Source organism: Bos mutus, chromosome 11 (genome assembly GCF_027580195.1).
Source record: "Bos mutus isolate GX-2022 chromosome 11, NWIPB_WYAK_1.1, whole genome shotgun sequence".
NCBI lineage: Eukaryota > Metazoa > Chordata > Mammalia > Artiodactyla > Bovidae > Bos > Bos mutus.
In genome coordinates, this window is record NC_091627.1 from 93,112,020 (window position 1) to 93,132,267 (window position 20,248).

A 20,248-nucleotide genomic window follows, 5' to 3' on the forward strand; every position below is an offset into this window, starting at 1 on the left:
GAATGCTCTTTGAAAAAAAATTTTTTTAATTAAAAAAAAATTCCTGGTTTCCAGTGGTACGACTCCACACTTTCACTGTGGAGGACAGAGGTTTAATCCCTGTTTGGGGACTATGATCCTGCACGCTGCAAGGCGAAGCTAAAAAACAAATTAATGGCCAAGTATAATAAATTCTTTGATCTGAGAAGTCTTAACTACCAAGTATTTCACTAATTAATTAATTGCCTTATGTACTTATCTGATTATTACACTTTAAATCTAACTAACAACTCACAAAACCCACTCCAGTGTTCTTGCCTGGAGAATCCCAGGGATGGGGGAGCCTGGTGCGCTGCCGTCTATGGGGTCACACAGAGTCGGACACGACTGAAGCGACTTAGCAGCAGCAGCAGCAACGACTCACAAACCTTTATAAACAATGCCTAGGATGTTCTGTGATATTAAAATTATTCTACTGGAAATATACAGAACAGATATCAAGTATTCTCTATACAGCATTTAAACCCACTTCCAAAGGCAGAATCAACACTTGATTACAGTCAATAGCATGTTCTGGATCCCCAGGAAAAGTCCATTAATTGTCTGTCCTCCCAGAATAACATCAAGCAGTAGTTGGGGACTTTGACATCTCCAAATACAGTATTAAATGCTACTAAATACAAGGTATTAAGTGCTACTAACAGGGAAGATATTACAAACTGAAATCTTTAACAGATAACATTAACCAAAATATTCCTATAGGCAAATTATTGCATATGAAATATGTAACTTTTCTGAATAACCAAGGCTTCTAAATGTCTTAGACTGATACGATGGCAGTATAACTTGCTTTTAAAATGTATAAATGTATAATAGTATTAGAAACGCTGCTGCTGCTGCTGCTGCTAGGTCACTTCAGTAGTGTCTGACTCTGTGCGACCCCATAGACGGCAGCCCACCAGGCTCCCCCGTCCCTGGGATTCTCCAGGCAAGAGCACTGGAGTGGGTTGCCATTTCCTTCTCCAATGCCTGAAAGTGAAAAGTGAAAGTGAAGTCGCTCAGTTGTGTCCAACTCTTAGCGACCCCATGGACTGCAGCCTACCAGGCTCCTCCATCCATGAGATTTTCCAGGCAAGAGTACTGGAGTGGGGTGCCATTGCCTTCTCCGAATTATCACTGGAGTATATGTATAATCAGTTGTAAAATAGGGATGGAGGTGGGGGAGACCTTAGGCAGAGATTGTATTTAGGCTTCTATAGTGGCATTTCTCGGAGAAGGCAATTGGCACCCCACTCCAGTATTCTTGCCTGGAAAATCCCATGGACAGAGGAGCCTGGTAGGCTGCAGCCCATGGGGTTGCAAAGAGTTAGACACGACTGAGCGACTTCACTTTCACTTTTCACTTTCATGCATTGGAGAAGGAAATGGCAACCCACTCCAGTGTTCTAGCCTGGAGAATGCCAGGGACGGGGAGCCTGGTGGGCTGCCGTCTATGGGGTCGCACAGAGTCGGACGCGACTGAAGTGACTTAGTAGTAGTAGCCAGTGATAATTATTCGTTATTTATTTTGGGAATGGTCTATTTATAATCTCAGAAGTTTCCTGAGGGCAATAATCAAGTCTTTTACACTTTCTGTATGTGTGTTAGTCACTCAGTTGTGTCTGACTCTTTGCGACCCCATGGACTGTAGCCTGCCAGGCCCCTCTGTCCATGGGATTCTCCAGGCAAGAATACTGGAGTGGGTTGCTATGCTGGTCTCCCTGGGATCTTCCCGACCCAGGGATCGAACCTACGTCTCCTGCATGGCAGGCAGATTCTTTACCCTCTTGAGCCACCAAGGAAGCCCCTTTACATTTTCTAGCATGTCTTATGTGCCCATCAAGTCTTTAATAAACAATCTGTTGACAAAGTACCATTTCTAGAATGCTATATTCTAAATTCCACGTCTTAGGAAGGGAAGCCCATGCTTTCAGGGGCCTGGACATGGGCTAAGCATTCTTCACTGAGTATTAACAATTATTCCCTACAGCCAGTGAGCGACAGTATCACTCAGGAATCTGTTTTTACAGGTTAACTTACTCTTGAGGGGGAAAAAAAATCTCCTAATTCTATTCTTTGAAAATATTTTACATATTCTTGTTTACTATTTTAGCATTTAATAATACCAGGTGGCTATAACATTCTCTTCACTAGCTGAAGATTCTTACTAGAGAGGATTATCTAAACTGGAAGAAATCCACAACATGAATCTCAACAAATATCACCAAAAAGGACCACATACTCATTTTATTTGATATATTTCTAGAAAAAAAGAATCGTTTTCCACATCATAGAAGGGAAAAAGGAGCTAAGCAGTTGAAATGCACGTGTAATCAGGTTAAGAAAACTGTATTCACTAGAAATCTTTTTAGGAAAGGTACCATTTTGGGTGGGAGAAACTCCTTTAAAATTAATTTGCTGTAGAAGGTGAGCCTTGAGAGACCAGAGTAAGAGAATTGCTTCATGGGAGAAAGCAAAAGATTTCCCTGGTTAGTGGGAACACAGTGCTGGAGTAAGGTAAAGATGAAAAAAATGAGTGGTACATTTCAGACAGTGAAAGGCCTCATTCTGCATAATGTGGACTCTACCCTAAGACACTCCATTTTTGGTGAAACTACTAGCTCCATATAAAGCTTAGGAGTTTGTGGATTTTTTGGTGTGGAAATCACTGATGAGGCAGGATTTGATGTCTAAGACACAAGAATGGAACAGAAGCGGGTCATGAATTGGGAAAGTGTAGCAACTCAGAACCTCTAAGGGAAGGAGAGGGTACCACACGAACATCCAGTTACACAGAGGGAAGCACATAATCTACCCAAATACCAGCAGGAAAAGATGAGAATAAAACAAAAGCTCTTCTAAGTACTTCACTAACATTCTCTCTCAATCTCCACAGCAATCCTGTTGAGGTAGATGGTCTAGTTTTTCAGAGGAAATCTCCAACATTCAGAGATTGTTTTAAAGTAAGGCGCAATCTAGTGAGTGCCAGAATTGGGGCTTAAACTTAAGTCTTTCTGTGCCCAAAGCCCACACTCTTAGCCACTACTCTACACTCTTACACTTCTCACTTTAGTTCCAGATGGCTCGGATGTAAAACTGATTTTTCTCAAAGATTGCAAATGGGAGTTGGGGGAACCAGCTGAAGAAAAATGCCCCTCAACAAAGTGACTAGTCTTTGGAAGGAAAATACAAATGAGGTCACATCACACACTAGTGTGTTAAATCAGAATAAATTATTCCCTACCATAGACACACTCAGCTCCATTTAATTTGAAGCTTGCCGGCACTTTGAGGTTGAGAAAGCAGACGCCAAACACGTCCATCCTATTCCTATGCACAACTCCAAAATCCAGAAAGCTCTAAAAGCTAAAAAATGTCCATATGCTTTCATGTCAAAACTCAGTTGACAGTAGAACTTGGCCTGAACTGATGTGAAGCTATATATAGGCTTTACTTATCTTACTGAGAGTGAATACTCTTGCTTTCCTCAGAAATATTAATGCACGTGACTACGGGTTCTATGACAAACCCCTGAGGCATTATATAACATACAGAGAAAGCATCTCTAAAATCTGAAAAATTCTGAATTCCAAAATTTATCTAGCCAAAAATTTAGGACTCTCTATGAACCTGTATTTCAAAGTATTTAAAAAGCGACTTAAAAAGAATGAGTAGATAAGAGATACTCAATCTTTAGGATTTCACAGACCAATCAATTTTTACAAGTATTTCGAGGACAACATAAGATTATAATTTGTTTTATCTAAATAAGGGTGATAGAAAACATCCTTGAAAAGTGAAAGTGAAAGTCTCTCAGTTGTGTCTGACTCTTTGCGACCCACGGACTATATGCTGCTGCTGCTGCTACTGCTGTTACTGCTTCTAAGCTGCTTCAGTCGTGTCCGACTCTGTGCGACCCCATAGATGGCAGCCCACCAGGCTTCCCCATCCCTGGGATTCTCCAGGCAAGAACACTGGAGTGGGTTGCCATTTCCTTCTCCAATGCATGAAAGTGAAAAGTGAACGTGAAGTTGCTCAGTAGTGTCTGACTCTTCGCAACCCCATGGACTGCAGCCTACCAGGCTCCTCCGTCCATGGGATTTTCCAGGCAAGAGTACTGGAGTGGGGTGCCATCGCCTTCTCCGCATGGACTGTATAGTCCATGGAATTCTCCAGGCCAGAATACTGGAGTGGGTAGCCTATCCCTTCTCCAGCAGATCTTCCCGACCCAGGGTCTCCTGCATTGCAGGTGGATTCTTTACCAACTGAGCTATGAGGGAAGCCCAGAAAACATCCTTATCAACATAATTTTATAAAAGGATATTTTAAACACCACAAAATATAAAAAGGCCTTAATTTAAGGCAAAAACTCCTAATTCTTTGTATTGAATAAATGTAATTTTATAAAAAACACTATATAGTCCTAACTTTATTTTACCACCTGCCCGACTGCTAAGTTGCATCAGTCATGTCTATCTCTTTGCGACCCCATGGACTGTAGCCCGCCAGGCTCCTCTGTCTGTGGGATTTTCCAGGCAAGAATACTCTAGCGGGTTGCCATGCCCTCCTTCAGGGGATCTTCCCGACTCAGGGATAGGACCCTCATTTCTGTCTCCTGCATTGGGAGGTGGGTTCTTTACCACTAGCGCAAGCTGGGAAGCCCTTTACTTTAGCACTGCTGGTGAAAATTCACCCAGGACCAGCACTGGTGTAGCCTGAGGCATAGAGTCCATCTGGCTACACAAGATTTCTTCAGGAACTTGTTAAAAATGCAGCCCCCAGGCTGCATTCTATCAGCTCGAGATTCAGAAGGTCTCTGGGTGGGGCCCACAAATATACTGCACATTAGAGAGCCAGTGGGTTGTTTCTGATGCGCAGCAAGCTTCAGAAGCATTGGCCTGACCTGTAGGATCTAGTTCTACTCTCCTTTTCCTCCTCCTAATTCTCCTCTGTGGGGGTGGGAGGAAAACAAGAACGTTTCCAAGTAGGGAGTCTGTCCCACCCACTGTCTGTAATACCAGTTGTTCCTCCAGCAGTCAATGAGGGACCAGCTGGTCAACTTGACAGCTAAGGGTGTCAGCAGTGGAACAACAGAAACGAGGTAGCAGACAAGTGAGAAAAACCTGTTGAAGCAAAACTCCTTGAGGAAAAGGTGTGGCTTCCAGAGTTGATGCCTAAATTCAGAACAAGTATCTTTCTCTTTAGCTAAAATAATAACTGTAATTTAAAATATATATATATATATTTTATATATGTATGTGTGTGTGTGTGTGTAGATGTGTGCATATATCTATCTATTCCTTCATAGCTGTCTCCTGCACCCAGCTTCTATGCCAGGTCTATGATTTTGGCCTTCATTTTTTATCTTCAGAAAGATTATGAAAATTACTAGTATTACCTCAAACAATGTAATGCCGAACCACTTTAAAAAAAAATCCATAAAATGCTTGATGATTTATGAAGCAGATGATATTCTCCAACATATAAAATAATTCCAGTGAGTTTTCTTTTTCAAAAATAGTTTTTCTTATTCTCTTAAATGACTGTTTAAAAAATTTTAAGAATAAATATAGCTGATATCTTTAAAAACACACAAAACTTTCATTTTAATAAGCACTCAAAGCACTTTCCCAGTTAAAACAAACATCAGCCCTTCTAAAGCAAGGCTAAATGTTAAGTGGGGAATATAGAAGAGACATAAAAATAACCCCCATTCTTATGGATTAATCACTTAATCCTATTTGACCAGAATCCCCTGGTCTCTAAGCTTTGCAAATGAAATAAAATTTCTCACTTGATATTTGGCTAGGATTTCCAATCATGAAACAAGAATTGTGTCATATCCCTATATACTGCTCATTTCCTGAACTCAGACACTGTGCTTAGCAGAAGCAGTTGAGTCTTTCATGATCTGCTCCCTAACCTCCTCACTTGTTACACTCCCAGACTAAATTCAGCTTTCTTCTAGAACCAGATTTCTAGAATTTACAATTAGTATACAGCAATGTACCAGCAAATTTGGAAAACTCAGCAGTGGCCACAGGACTGGAAAAGGTCAGTTTTCATTCCAATCCCAAAGAAAGGCAATGCCAAAGAATGCTCAAACTACTGCACAACTGCACTCATCTCACATGCTAGTAAAGTAATGCTCAAAATTCTCCAAGCCAGGCTTCAGCAATACGTGAACCGTGAACTTGCTGATGTTCAAGCTGGTTTTAGAAAAGGCAGAGGAACCAGAGATCAAATTGCCAACATCTGCTAGATCATGGAAAAAGCAAGAGAGTTCCAGAAAAACATCTATTTCTGCTTTATTGACTATGCCAAAGCCTTTGACTGTGTGGATCACAATGAACTGTGGGAAATTCTGAAAGAGATGGGAATACCAGACCACCTGACCTGCCTCTTGAGAAATCTGTATGCAGGTCAGGAAGCAACAGTTAGAACTGGACATGGAGCAACAGACTGGTTCCAAATAGGAAAAGGAGTATGTCAAGGCTGTACATTTTCACCCTGCTTATTTAACTTATATGCAGAGTACATCATGAGAAATGCTGGACTGGAAGAAACACAAGCTGGAATCAAGATTGCAGGGAGAAATATCAATAACCTCAGATATGCAGATGACACCACCCTTATGGCAAAAAGTGAAGAGGAACTAAAAAGCCTCTTGATGAAAGTGAAAGTGGAGAGTGAAAAAGTTGGCTTAAAGCTCAACATTCAGAAAATGAAGATCATGGCATCCGGTCCCATCACTTCATGGGAAATAGATGGGGAAACAGTGGAAACAGTGGACTTCATTTTTCTGGGCTCCAAAATCACTGCAGATGGTGACTGCAGCCATGAAATTAAAAGATGCTTACTCCTTGGAAGGAAAGTTATGACCAACCTAGATAGCATATTGAAAAGCAGAGACATTACTTTGCCAACAAAGGTCTGTCTAGTCAAGGCTATGGTTTTTCCAGTGGTCATGTATGGATGTGAGAGTTGGACTGTGAAGAAGGCTGAGTGCTGAAGAATTGATGCTTTTGAACTGTGGTGTTGGAGAAGACTCTTGAGAGTCCCTTGGACTGCAAGGAGATCCAACCAGTCTATTCTGAAGGAGATCAGCCCTGGGATTTCTTTGGAAGGAATGATGCTAAAGCTGAAACTCCAGTACTTTGGCCACCTCATGCAAGGAGTTGACTCATTGGAAAAGACTCTGATGTTGGGAGGGATTGGAGGCAGGAGGAGAAGGGGACGACAGAGGATGAGATGGCTGGATGGCATCACTGACTCGATGGATGTGAGTCTGAGTGAACTCCGGGAGCTGGTGATGGACAGGGAGGCCTGGCGTGCTGCGATTCATGGGGTTGCAAAGAGTCAGACACGACTGAGCAACTGAACTGATACAGCAATGGTTCTCAAAATTTAGTCCCTGGCCCACCAGCATCAGTATCACCTGGGAACTTGTTAGAAATGCAAATTACCAGGCCCCAGCCTGCTGTTGCTGCTGCTAAGTCAGTTCAGTCGCGTCCGACTCTGTGCGACCCCATAGACGGCAGCCCACCAGGCAATCCACTCCAGTATTCTGGCCTGGAGAATTCCACGGACTGTATAGTCCATGGGGTCGCAAAGAGTCGGACATGACTGAGCAACTTTCACTTATGGATACCAAGGACGGAAGGAGAGCGGGATAAAGTGATAGATTGGGACTGACATATATACACTACTATATATAAAGTGCACTTCCCAGGTGGCGCTATTGGTACAGAACTCGCCTGCCAATGCAGGAGACTCAAGAGATGCAGGTTTGATCCCTGAATTGGGAAGATCCCCTGGAGGAGGGCATGGCAGCCCACTGCAAGCCTGGAGGATCCCAGGGACAGAGGAGCCTGGTGGGCTACAGTCCATAGGGTCGCAGAGTCGGACTCGGCTGAAGCAACTTAGCATGCGTACACATGTATGAAATAGATAACTAATGAGAACCTACTGTATGGTCCAGGGAACTCTACTCAATGCTTTGTGGTGACCTAAATGGGAAGGAAACCCAAATAAGAGGGGATATATGTGTATGTATAGCTGATTCCCTTTGTTGTACAGGAGAAACTAAACAACATTCTAAAGCAATTGTACTCCATTAAAAAAAAAAAAACTAATTCCATAAGCATGCCAGAAATATTTTAACTAACAAATATCATGGGCTCTAGATTGAACAACCAGGGAATAGTGAGTCAGTATGTGAAAAACTTGTTAATTTTCAAACTAGCAGACTTCACTGAAAATTAATTTAAATGTGTTATGAGGTTGGAGCCCTAGCAATATTCACATACCTTTTGATGAACTCAGCCTTATTCATGTTATTTGGAAAATTTAATGCTCTTTGTGTTCTATAAGTTAAGAATGTCTTAAATATACTTTCAGAGACAATATTTTTAAAATATTTTCCATGCTACAAACATATAATTTCAAATAAAACAGGATCAAATAAAATTAAGCAAATTATTTAAAAATAAAGCAAGACAAGAAAGTTATGATCAAATAGGGTTCAGCCCAGAAATGCAAGGGTGGTCTAAAATTAAAAAAATTGAAAAAAACACAAACCTCTACCTAAGCATTTCAACAACTGAAGAAAAACAGATATTATAATTCTACTTTTGGAAAGGTTTATATGCATAAAAAGATCTAAAAAGCAAAAAATAGAATGTTTTTGGTGGCAAAATTAAAGATTTTTTCCTTTTATTTTGCATTCTGAATTATTACTTAAAAGTGTGGTTTTATAATCAGGGGCAAATGTTATTTTCTTTTTCTTATTTTTTCTAATGTATGTATGTGCCATATAAACTAGAGGGCTTAAATTTCCTGCCTCTTGAGGTAGCTCAGACCACTTTGGGAATGTGCACTATACAAAACTGCCCTATCTTCGTTTTTTTTAAAGGTCCTCCTATAGTGACACAGAAAAAAAAAAACAATTAGGTAAGTTTAAAAATGTTAGAAATGTAAACACAATTAAAAATAATACATATGCATATGTAAAAATACAAGTGAATATGAAAAAAAAGCAATTGAAGCAATGGGGACTGCCATTTGGCAGTTTCAATATTTTTTTAAATATACAAAACTGAGTAAACAAGAAAAATAAAGCTGCCAAATCCTTCCTGGGGCCTCTCTTCTAATCTTTCCCACTATACTAATACTATGTATTCACCTGATACTAAAGAGATGGGCAGCAGCTCAGATCCCTTTTTCTCCTCACTCCATTTCATTCATTCATTCATTTCTTCACTCATTTTTTGGAAAAGGTAATACAAATATATGATTCAGAAAAATGTTATAATATACATATATGGGCTTCCCAGGTGGTAGTGATAAAGAACCTGCCTGCCAATGAAGGAGACATAAGAGACATGGGTTTGATCCCTAGGTCGGGAAGGTGCCCTGGAGGAGGGCATGGCAACCCACTGCAGTAGTCTTGCCTGGAGAATCCCACTGACAGAGGAGCCTGGTGGGCTATAGTCCACAGGGTCGCAAAGAGACAGAACTGAAGCAGCTCAGCATGCATGCATATATAAAGGCATATATAGTGAAATCTGATCCCTACTTCTGTTTCTTTCATTGGTTTCTTATATATCATTTCAGAATTTCTTTTTGCAAATTATAAGCAATGTATATTCTTATTCTACCCTTGTTTTTCTCTTCCTCATTCTTTTTACAGCTATACAATATTCCATGGTTTTGGATGTATCAAGGTTTACTTAACTAGCTCCTGTTGATACACTGGAGTTATCCTTTTCATGCTACTACAAACAATACCAAGCATAACTATGTAAATACATTAAGTTCATTTCTGAATGTGTCTTTCATGATGCTTCTGAAGTGGTGCAGGATATTAGATTACTGCAAGGTGGCACATTTCACCAGGCTGAGAAGTCAGCTCCTGTTCTCATTATACATAGCAATATGTAGCAAAAGACTTAACAATTCCTTGAACCAAGCAAATGTACTCTTAGGGGACCTAGAAAAATAAAGTGACCGCAACAAAACACCCAAGATAAACCTGTTACTATTAAATAATGCATATGCACAAACAAATATGCATAGAAAGTATACAACCATCAAAATGTTAACCATTGTCTCAATATGGTAGATTCATGAAGTGCTTTGTAGCTTTTCCCTGCTTTTGCCTCTCAATACTTTTCAATTTTACTGTAGCGAATAAGTACTATTTTTATAATATAAAATTAAAGACTAAAAATGTTAATGAAAATTAAACTGGATGCATTTATTCAGTCTGTCTTTTATTTGTATACCACTTCAGAGTTCATAAAGTGTTTATATGCATCATTTAATTATTATATTACCCCTATGTATTTTCACTTTGTCAAAATGGGAAAGGAAAAAAAGTGTAAAAAGAGGCTACAGATGGTGAGGCAGCTGTTTCCCAAGGTCATTCAGATAGAAAGTTGGCAGAGACAAATCTCAAACATAGATCTGACTTCAAATTCATATCAAAAGCATGATCATTGCTTTCTTAGTTTTAACAATACCTTGGGAGTTAAATCATAATCAGAATTTGACAAATGAATTAAAATTATGCAGCAAGGTCATTAATTAATTCTCATATAATCAAATCTTATTGAAAAGAAAACACTGGCAATCAACTCCTGAAATTCCAGACTCAGAAAAGGGTGTGGATTTTCAGTATGCTCTTAAAATGCCCTACTGGCAAAATGTATGTCTAATATGGCCTAAAATGAATGCAAAATAAAAGCAGCATTCTCTCAAGGTGGAAGAGTACCACTCTAAGGCGGCCTCTGCCTCTGCCTCCACCACTGACTCCTGCTCTGGTTCTGTATCTTCCCAGGGTGTGTCTGATCACCTTATAAAACTTCAAAATATGAACAAGCCATACTTTTCAAGGGAGGAGATGATCATATAATAATTATTTATTAAATTTGGGACATATTGACCAAGATGATAATAACTTGGCTAGAATGTATTCTTTCTCTCCAAATATCTCTCCTTCCTCTCCTTCTTATCTATGAGATTATAGAATTATACATTATTTTACAGTGGACATGGAGACTACCGATAAATCTTGGTTTGTTAAAAATACATTTTAATTCATCATTCCTCAAATTCTGTCTCATATAATTCTGTTCCAAAAGATGTTTAGGTATGCTGTGGGGGGTGGGTTGAATACAATACTTTGGAGAGCCATTAAGGATGTTAATATAATAAAGACTTTAGAGATGCCCTGCATTTCAGAAAACTTTAACCCAGTTTATTTTGACACAAAATTCTACTATGGCATAATTATTCACTTCTTATGCTCACAGACACTGCCTGAACAAATGTAACTATTAACTGAATGCCCAAAACAGATATAGCAAAAAGGGATAATTCTTAAATCTTTCCTACCACTAATTGTCTTCACAAAGTCCCTATTTTTGGTCTAGTGCACTCCACCAAGGCACAGCTCAAAAGCCACCTCACTTGAGAAATCTTCCTCCAGCGTTTCATATTATGAAATACTCCTTTCTCCTGGTTCAGATAGCACTTTATTCCCATCTCTATTACCTCACTTACACAATAAATCATTTATCTGTCTCCTTGCTAGCTTTTTAGCCTCTTGAGAGTAAGTTTGATTACATTTTCAGTACCTTGAACAGTGCATACACATAATGACCTTCATGATGAATTCACTACAGTGTAAAAGTTCCCCAAAGTCAATATTTGTATTTCTAAACTGTTGATACTCTGCCAACAACCTGAGGATATTATACTTTCTCCCTAAAATTTGCATCTGTTACTGAGCAGCTATGATCATAAGTTAATTCAGTTGTGACATGCCTTCCGACCAAGCCCAATGATTTTGATTTTTGTTTGTTGTTTTAATCTGCTCGGAGTATATAATAAACTTCATTATCTTTTTATATCTCTGTGTCTTTGCAACTGCTAGTCCCTATTTGGAATGCTGTCTCAAGGTTTTATTCATCTAGAAAACCTTCCTACTCATTCTTTAAGAACCAGCTTAAACAATATTTTCTCTGGGAAGCTTTCCTATCCTTCCATCCTTTCAGGAAGAGTTAAGGAATTCCTTAAGTCAGACATTTGTGCATTTATTACCATGCCTCAGGCACAGAACTAAGTGCCAAAGATAGAGGATGAAGATGTTAACCCTCCCTCATGGAGAATAGTCATATAAGAAGCCAGCCATATAAGCAAATAACCACACTATAATAATGTCAAATGCAACATCAAAAGGAAGATCTATGCAATATTTGACATGTAACAATTACTTTGTTAGGTGCTTTATTAAACACTGTCTATGATCATGGGATTTGAATAGGACAGTATTTGAATAGACAAGTATTTGAATAGGACAGAAGTCCATGAAGCTCTAAGGACCATTCTATACTCAGTTGTTTTCTGAAGAAATTGTCACCAAGGGGTTCTTTCTGTATATGCTTCAGTCTGTGTCATAGATAATACATGAAACCAATCCACTTCTTTGGCTATAAACTCTTGGACCAAACTCAGAACTCTAAGGACAATCTACAGGCTGAACGTGAGGAAGATCACTTAGGACATGGCTTGGTTCAAAATTTTGCTGGATAGGAGTCCTCCATTTTGGAAGGTGACAAAACAATCAATCAGATACTCTCTCTTAGGAAACACAAATGTTGAGTGAACAAAACAAAGGAAAGTAGGTCTTCAGAGCTTAAATCCTAAACCTATCCTAAGGTTCTGAGAGCACTAGCGCCAACAGACAATATGGTGGTTAAGATGATATTCCATTCTAGTTTACTTTAAACCCTCAGCATCAAAAGTAATATGTGTGTGTCTCTTCCTCTCTACCAACAAGGGCCTAGCACATCAGATCACCACTTCTGAAATCAGGAAACAGGCTTTAAAAGTTCAACAGCTTGACCAAAGTCACTCAGGTGGTAGGTGGCAAATGCAGAAATTAAAGACCAGATCAATCTGATCCTTCTATAATATCCTACCAGCTATATGAGTAAACAGCCTCAAAATCAACTAATGACAAGTAGAGAGGCTCAAAAGGAAGAGTATATGCATGGGGTAGAACAGAAATGTAGTGGAAATCAGTATGTTAAGAGGATGTGAAATGGGAGGGGCCCCACAGGGCTTTATCTTGGTCAAATTAATCTCTAATTCCAAACTAGACCTCTCTCCTGAGCTCCAGACTGTTAGCTGTCTGTCTTTGTTATTCAAATAGAGCATCTACAAGGGCAGCACCACACCACAGTCTAAAACAGTGCTTGGCTTACAGTAAGTGCTTAATAAATATTTGTTGAATAAATGAATAAGAGAATGAATTCTCAAAGCAGTTAAAGGCACATTCTACAGTGAGTTGCAGGGAGGGTTACTCTGAAATAGATTCCAGGGCTCATTTGCAAGTACACTGGATCCTCATTATTTGTAGATCCTGTATTTGCGAATTTGCTGCTGCTAAGTCACTTCAGTCGTGTCCGACTCTGTGCAACCCCATAGATGGCAGCCCACCAGGCTCCCCCGTCCCAGGGATTCTCCAGGCAAGAACACTGGAGTGGGTTGCCATTTCCTTCTCCAATGCATGAAAGTGAAAAGTGAAAGTGAAGTCACTCAGTCGTGTCCGACTCTTCGCAACCCCACGGACTCCAGCCCACCAGGCTCCTCCGCCCATGGGATTTTCCAGGCAAGAGTACTGGAGTGGGGTGCCATTGCCTTCTCTATTTGCGAATCTGCCTACTTGGCTAACATTTACTTGTAACCCCTAAATCAACACTGATGGTGCTTTGGCAGTCATTCACGGACATGCACAGAGTGGCAAAAATTTTGAGTCACTCCTGAGCACGTTCCCAGATAAGGTCAAACTAGGCAGTGCTCTGCTTTTTAGTTTCAGCTTTTGTGGGGATGATACAGGACGCAGGTCAGTAGGGGGCAGTGCAGTGCAGTGGTAGGGGGGTGGGCAGGGTTTCTGAACTCTGGCACCTGTTAGGGGTTGGCCTCAGGCAAGTCACTTAACACTTCTGTACCTCATTTTCTCTTCTGTAAAATAAAGAAATAGAATCTACCAGAATGAGTTGTATTTAGGAAAAGATTAAAATCTATGTGAGATATGAACATACTTCCTAGGAGCAATCGTTCAGTATTCACTAATTTAGTGCTCTGTGTGATTTTATATATTCTCATGAATAGTGAGAATCAACTGTAATTATTTATAATGAGATAACAAAAAATACAGATAACAATTATTTGAATGGAGAGGAGGCAGTGTGAGGCTTCAGTAAGATTTTCAAGTAGGACCTCACCAGGCACAGAAGGTACGGAAAAGTCTTTTAAGAGAGAACAGTACCTACAGAGAAAAGCCCAGGTATGTGAAATAAGCAGGTAGTTTGGGAAAAGGCACTTCAGAAAGTCCATAGCAGTGGGACATGAGGCCAGAACACCGTACCACAGTGCTTCTCTATGCCCTGTACACATCTTCCACTATGGAACCTCTCCCTCTGCATTTAATTCTTGGTTTCCAGGTCTCTCTTCCACCAAACTATGAGCTCCTTAAAGGCAAGGGTCTCTGAAAAAATCATAGTTATGGCTCTAAATTTGCAAAGGAGTAACTACTAAGCACAAATACATCTGAAAAGACGGTACAAAAAGTTTGGTTTTCAACTGCAGCCTTATACCAACTCACAATAGTGTAATAACCAATTCATAGATTTGTAATTTGTCTAGGACTTTTATTTGATGATTGCTAATAATTCTGTCATAATTTTGTTGCTGTTGTTCTAGACATCTAGGCATTTATTACAGCAGTTTTAAGATTTTCCTCTTTTCAGTGTGATTTTCCATATTAACAGGGCTCAAACATATGGTTTGAGCATTAGACAATGCTGCCTCTTCAGATTAAAGACTCCTTTTAATTCTATTAGACTTACTTCTCTATATATAAGATACAGTTTTACCATAGTAAAATACAAGGTATTTGTGACATATGTCACAAATAAGGAAAACAACACGAATTTCTCACAAAGGCTTGTAAAATTCTGGCTAAAACACAGCAGGCACCATGTTGAACTCACTGCTTACATTTCCCCACTAAGAGCTAGGAAAAATAACTTCAATTTGTGTAAAGTCATGCAATGAAGCATGGTTTGAATCTACAAGGCTTTGGACACCTGTATTTTCTTTCTTCCTCCCTTCCCCCACGCACACAGGATAAAAGACCCATCCGGCTCATCCGCATACTTCAATTTCATCCATCCCCTCAAACAAAATCCTCACTGTCCAACATTCAAATTAATATTTTCAAAACCCTGAAGTCTCAGTCAAAACTGAATATGATAGGTTACTTTTTCCCCATAAAAATTCTTGGCATATTTTATTTAGGCACAACATAGTTTGTACTTTATCTAGAAACATATGGCTAGAACCACCACTAATGAAACCCAAACTGATACGTTATGAAAGTGATACCTTACAAAATGCTGTTTTTAAAGAGATTAATGCTATATTATCCAAATCACAGTGCCATACAGCTAAAATATGTCCTATATTTTACGACAAAGTAGGGTGGTCAAGCCATTACTTATACTGCAAATTCTCCGACACTCCAGTTAAGCTGTTTCAAGTATAACCCAATTCTATTTAAATAAAAAAATAATAATACATTTAAAACTTTCTTGCTGCCAGTAAACCCTTCTCATTTGCGTTTTCAAAAATGATCACCAAACAACTATAATGGGACAGATTCCAAAAAGGATATAATGATCAAGTGCCATTTTCAGGAAGGCAAAAAGCGGCTACCATTAACAAAACTGATTAAAGTCCCCAACCTTCAAAAGCTCCCCGTACTGTATATTCCGCGTCTCTTGGGTTCACCTTCCAGCTGCTTGGTAGGGGCAAATGTTAGTTTCTATGAGAGATGAGGACGAAATTTAGGGGGTGGGAGGGATCAAAGGGCAGACTCGCTGAAGGGAAGGATGAAGAGAAGTGGCCAAGGTCCCTAACTCACTAGAGGTATCAACAATGAAGGCTAGAATAACGCGGGAAGCGGAGAGTGTTTAAGAAATGCAAATAAGGCGAGGGGTGGGGGTGGTGGTTGCCGGGGTAGGGGTGGGGGGGGGGTGGTTGCCGGGGGGGTCCCGCGAATGGGGGAGGGGCGAGATGCGCAGCTCCTCCACCTTCCCATCTCCGCGAGAAGGACGGCAGGAGGCAGCACTGGTCAGTTTGCCTAGCAGTGTGGCACGCACTCGGGCACTGAAGGGACACGCAAGCCAGAGACTTCAGTTCGACTATTAGAAGGGGACTGGGGGGTGGGGCAGGGGTCAGGGGAGTTGAGGGCGGGGTTAGAATAGCGCGCGGGTGCGGGGAGAAAGGGACCACAGACCGCCCAGCGCCCCCGAGGGGCAGGGGCTGACCCCCGCGGTCCCCCTTCTCGTCGAGAGCCGCGATGTGGGACCTGCCGGCTTACCGTCCCCACAGGAGCTCGGGCAGGCGGGCACCGTCCCTCACAGCCCCGATGGCAGCGCAAAGGGAGGCGTAGGGGCCCCCAGAGCCGGGAGAGTGGCGCTTCCCGTGGGTTCTCTCTCCGGCAACCCGGCGCGCGAGCCCACCTGCGTTAACTAGAAGCCCCTCCTCCGGACCGTCCTCCTCTACTCTTTCGAGAATCTCAGCCGTCGCCGCAGAGGTCGCCGTCGCCAGAACAGTCTCGGTCCCTAGTACCAAAGCGTGAGCCACAGAACCGGGGGAGCGCCTCTACCCCTAGTCAGGTTACCTCTTACTGCACACTGGCTTCTCACCCCGCCCCCGAACCCAAGCCATTGGTTGCTGGGCACCGCCCCATTTGTCTATTGGGCAAAAGAGGATGCCGCTCAGTCACCTAGAAGGGCACGTGTGCTGGTTATTGGCCTAAATGTGAAGCAGTGCCCGCCCACTCCCTCAGAAATTTCAGCTTCTGATTGGTGTTAATGTCTGTCTTTTCGCTCCCTTCGTTCTTTCCCTCCCGGTGGAGCGTCTCCTTGCGAGAGGCACCAGCTCTGATAGGTTGAATGGACGCTATGCTTTTCCCGGATAAGGCATTGGGCCAAGGATCCGTCCGGCCCCACGTGGGGGAGGAGCCCAAGGCCCAGCATCTCTGGGTTTGTTTACACAGGCTCCTGCTCCCGTTTCCTTCCATTGGCTAAAACAGCAGCCACTTCTACCGGGTTGTGCCACTCAGCCTAGCGCGGGGAGGTGGGGGTGGGGAGTGGGGAACGGGGCCTGGAGGCGGGCTTCCCTGGGATTTCCCCAGCTGTCAATTACCGAGAGGTTCTTTGAGCAAGGCTGGCTGGACCCTGATGTAGCCCTCCGTTGAAAAAAGTTTGGGAACTTGGGCTTTTTGGAGGGGCTGGAGGGAAGCAGAGGGACTCTTCCATATGTCCAGAGACAAATCTAGCTTCCTGAATATTTAAAAAATAAATAAAACCTTACTATCCCCTTGGATTTACGATGTCCAGTCTTTACTTGCCAAGACTTAGAAGTTTATCCTTTCAGGAGTGGGATTTCTTTATGGAAGTTTTTATACATCTTTGTTCCTCCCTACCTCTCATGTTAGCTGTATACATAACATAAAGTAGAGGCTAAGTAAGTGATTGATAATGATCCAAGCTCCAATCCAAGCTCTGAGTGTATGATATGGACAAGACAGTGAAGCTGCATCCGGGGTGCTTATTCTGTAGCTGAGGAAACTGACAATAAACAAGTAACAATAAATAATAAAACAGCTCAGTCAGAATGGCCATCACCAAAAAGTTTACAAACAAATTGCTGGAGAAGGTGTGAAGAAAAAGGAACCCTCCTACACTGTTGGTGGGAATGTAGATTGGTACACCCACTCTAAAGAACAATATGGAAGTTCCTTAAAAAACTAAAACTAGAGCTGCCAGGTGAACCAGCAATCCCACTCTGGTGTATATATCTGGAGAAAACAGTAATTCAAAAAGATATATGCGTCTGAATGTTCACTGCAGCACTATTTGCTATAGCCAGGACATGGAAGCAACCAAAATATCCATCAACAGATGAAAGGATAAAGAAAATATGGTACATGTATACAATGGAATATTATTCAGCCATTAAAAGGAGTGTAAATAATGCTATTTGCATCAACATGGATGGACCTAGAGATTATACTGAAATAAGTCAGAGAAAGACATATCATATGATATCACATATATGTGGAATCTAAAAAAAGGATAAAAAATAAACTTAATTACAACACAGAAACAGACTCACATACTAAATAAAAAAACTAATGGTTACCAAAGGGGAAAGGTGGATGGAGGGATAAATTAGGAGTTGGGGATTAATATGTACACAATATTATATGTAAAACAGATAATGAACAATGACCTACTTTAATCTGCTGATGGGTGGGGCTGTGCTCACTCCCTGTAGTTTGGCCTGAGGCAGCCCAGTCCTAGAATTTGCAGTCTCTATGGTAGACTATAGGCTCTATGGTAGGGATAATGGCCACCTCCTTCAGGAGGACTTAGGCCAGCACCCTGAGCCTCCCAGTACTGCTGCTGCCAGAGCCCCTGACCCTGTGGTAGTCATAGTTGACCCATGCCTCTGCTGGAGACTCCCAAACACTCACAGGCAAGTCTGGCTCAGTCTCTTGTGGGGTCACTGCTCCTTTCTCCTGGGTCCTGTTGAGCACAAGGTTTTGTTTGTGCCCTCCAAGAGTCTCTGTTTCCCAGTCCTGTGGAAGTTCTGTAATCAAATCTCACTGACCTTCAAAGTCAGATTCCCTGAGGATTCCCAGGCCCTTTGCCAAAGATTCCCATATTGGGAAGGCTGTTTTGGGGCCTAGAACTTTCACAACAGTGCGAGAACTTCTTTGCTATAATTGTTCTCCAGTTTGTAGATCACCTACCAGCAGCTCTCAGTTCAGTTCAGTTCAGTTGCTCAGTTGTGTCCAACTCTCTGTGACCCCATGGACTGTAGCATGCTAGGCTTCCCTGTCCATCACCAACTCCTGAAGCTTGCTCAAATTCATGTTCATAGAGTTGGTGATGCCATTCAACCATCTCATCCTCTGTTATTGCCTTCTCCTCCTGCTTTCACTCTTTCCCAGCATCAGGGTCTTTTCTAAGGAGTCAGCTCTTTGCATCAGGTGGCCAAAGTATTGCAGTTTCAGCTTCAGCATCAGTCCTTCCAGTGAATATTCAGGACTGATTTCCTTTAGGATTGACTGTTTTGATCTCCTTGAAGTCCAAGGGACTCTCAAGAGTCCTCTCCAACACCACAGTTCAAAAGCATCAATTCTTCAGTGCTCATCTTTCTTTATAGTCCAACTCTCACATCATACATGACTACTGTAAAAAACAGCTTTGACTAGATGGACCTTTGTTGGCAAAGTAACAAAGACGGACGGGTCATGGTGGAGAGTTCTGACAAAATGTGGTCCACTGGAGAATGGAATGGCAAACCACTTCAGTATTCTTGCCTTGAGAACCCCATGAACAGTATGAAAAGGCAAAAAGATATGACACTGAAAGATGAACTCCCCAGGTCGGTAGGTGCCCAATATGCTACTGGAGAAGAGTGGAGAAATAACTCCAGAAGAATGAAGAGATGGAGCCAAAGGAAAAACAATATCTAGTTGTGGACATGACTGATGATGGAAGTAAAGGCTGATGCTGTAAAGAACAATACTGCATAGAAACCCGGAATGTTAGGTCCATGAATCAAGGTAAATTAGAAGTGGTCAAACAGGAGATGGCAAGAGTAAACATCAACATTTTAGGAACCAGTGAACTAAAATGACTGGAATGGGTGAATTTAACTCAGATGACTGGAAGCTCTATGGTGGGGCTAATGGTGACCTCCTTCAAGAGGACTCATGCCACACGCCGCACCTCCCAGGACTGCTGCTGCCAGTGTTCATGTACTGCAGTGCTGACCCAGGCCTCTGCAGAAGACCCTCAAACACTCACAGGCAGGTCTGGCTCAGTCTTTTGTGGGCTGCAATGCTCCTTTCCCTGTGTCTTGGTGCACACAAGGTTTTTCTTTGTGCCCTCCAAGAGTCTCTGGTGGGTATGGGGCTTGATTTAAACATGATTGCACCCCTCCTACCATCTTACTGCGGCTTCTCCTTTGTCCTTGGACGGGGTATCTTTTTTTCGTGGGTTCCAACATCATCCTGTCAATGGTTGTTTAGCGGTGTTCTCACAGGGGAAGATAAGTGTACATTCTTCTACTCTGCAAT

General features: G+C 41.6%; 1 protein-coding gene across 2 annotated transcripts in view; it reads right to left on the minus strand.

Annotated features, from left to right (window-relative positions):
* Window positions 1-16,785, minus strand: part of PAIP2B (poly(A) binding protein interacting protein 2B) — a 45,740-nt gene extending 28,955 nt beyond the window's left edge. Inside the window, exon 1 of one of the 2 annotated variants that reach the window (XM_005891743.3) lies at window positions 16,614-16,785. The gene's annotated coding sequence lies outside the window, so the exon portion shown is untranslated. Of the gene's footprint in view, window positions 1-16,471 lie in introns of both variants that reach the window. The other variant, XM_070379783.1, reaches the window with a different exon arrangement.
* Between the last annotated feature and the right edge of the window lie 3,463 nt (window positions 16,786-20,248).